Source organism: Nicotiana tabacum, chromosome 20 (assembly GCF_000715075.1).
Source record: "Nicotiana tabacum cultivar K326 chromosome 20, ASM71507v2, whole genome shotgun sequence".
In the NCBI taxonomy this organism is placed as follows: Eukaryota; Viridiplantae; Streptophyta; class Magnoliopsida; order Solanales; family Solanaceae; genus Nicotiana; species Nicotiana tabacum.
The window spans coordinates 126,846,720-126,848,923 of NC_134099.1; positions in this window are offsets into that span (position 1 = coordinate 126,846,720).

Consider the following 2,204-nt stretch of genomic DNA (forward strand, 5'->3'; position numbering starts at 1 on the left):
CCCATCCACATTAGGCATACAAACTCGACCCTGCAGCCTCAAAACTCCATCATCTCCTAAGGTAACCTGCTTGGCACCTCCGTGCTACACCATTTCCCTAAGGACACACAAATGAGGATCATCATACTACTGATATCGGATACGCTCCAATAAAGAAAAACGAGCGACTGTGCAAGCTAATACACGGCTAAGCTGAGAAACATCCAACCTCATGAACTGATTGGCCAAATAGTGAACATTCAAAGCAAGTGGTCTCTCACCGACCGGAATATACACAAGACTGCTCATACTGGCTGACTTCCTATTCAAGCATCGACCACCATATTAGCCTTTCCAGGATGATATAAGATGGTGAGATCATAGTCTTTCACCAACTCCAACCACCTTCTCTGCCTCAAATTTAGCTTCTTCTGCTTGAACAAGTACTGCAGACTCTTGTGGTCTGTGAACACCTCACATGCCACACCACACAGATAATGCCTCCAAATCTTCAATGCATGAACAATGGCTGCTAACTCCAAATCATGGACCGGATAGTTCTTCTCATGATATTTCAACTGACGCAAAGCATATACAATAACCTTTCCATCCTGCATCAACACCGCACCAAGTCCAATACGAGATGCATCACAATAAACTGTATATGGCCCTGAACCTGTGGGCAAAACCAACACCAGCGCCGTAGTCAAAGCTGTCTTGAGCTTCTGAAAGCTGGCCTCACACTCGTCCGACCACCTGAACTAGGCACCCTTCTAGGTCAACCTGGTCATTGAGGCTGCAATAGATGAAAACCCCTCCACATAGCGACGATCATAGCCTGCCAAACCCAAGAAACTACGGATTTCTATAGCTGGTGCAGGACTAGGCCAGTTCTTGACTGCCTCTATCTTCTTCGGATCTACCTGAATACCCTCTGCTGATACAACATGACCCAAGAATGCCACTGAACTCAACCAGAACTCACACTTCAAAAACTTCGCATACAACTGACTATCTCTCAAAGTCTGAACAACCATTCTCAAATGCAGCTCATGCTCCTCCCGACTGTGGGAGTAGATCAAAATATCATCAATGAAGACTATCACAAACGAATCTAAGTAAGGCCTGAACACTCGGTTCATCAAATCCATAAAAGATTCCGAGACATTTACCAACCCAAATGACATCACCAAGAACTCATAATGCCAGTACCGAGTGTGGAAAACTGTCCTAGGGACATCGGATGCCCTAATCATCAACTGATGGTAGCCAGATCTCAAGTCAATTTTCGTAAACACTTTGGCACCCTGAAGTTGATCAAACAAATCATCAATCCTCGGCAATGGACACTTATTCTTGATTGTAACCTTGTTCAACTGCCGGTAATCTATACACATACTCATCGATCCGTCCTTCTTCTTGACAAACAACACCGGCGCACCCCAAGGCGAGACACTAGGCCTAATGAAACCTTTTTCAAGCAAGTCTTGCAACTGCTCCTTCAACTCTTTCAACTCAGGCGGGGCCATACGATACGATAGAATAAAAATGGGCTGAGTGCCCGGAGCTAAATCAATGCAGAAGTCAATATCCCTGTCGGGTGGCATACCCGACAGGTCTGAAGGAAATACCTCAGGAAACTCATGAACAACAGGAACAAAATAAGTAAAAGGAACCTCGACACTAGAATCACGAACATATGCCAAATAGACCAAGCACCCTTTCTTGACCATACGCAGAGCCTTTATATATGAGATAACACTACATGTAGAATGACCAGGAGTACCTCTCCACTCTAAATAAGGCAAACTCGGCAAGGCTAAGGTCATAGTCTTGGCATGACAGTCCAAGATCACGTGGTAAGGTTATAACCAGTCCATCCCCAATATGACATCAAAATCAACCATGTCTAGAAGTAACAAATCTACACGAGGCTCAAGAACCCCAGTCACAACTATACATGAACGATGGACACGATTTACCATAATAGATTTACCCACCGATGTAGACACATACACAGGAGCACTCAAAGAATCACTAGGCATGACCAGATACGGTGCAAAATAAGATGACACATAGGAGTACGTAGATCCTGGATCAAATAGAACTGAAGGATCTCTACTACAAACCAAAACAATACCTGTGATAACTGCATCGGAAGCCTCAGCCTTAGGTTTGGCTGGAAGAGCATAACATCGGGGCTGGGCCCCACCACTCTGAACTAC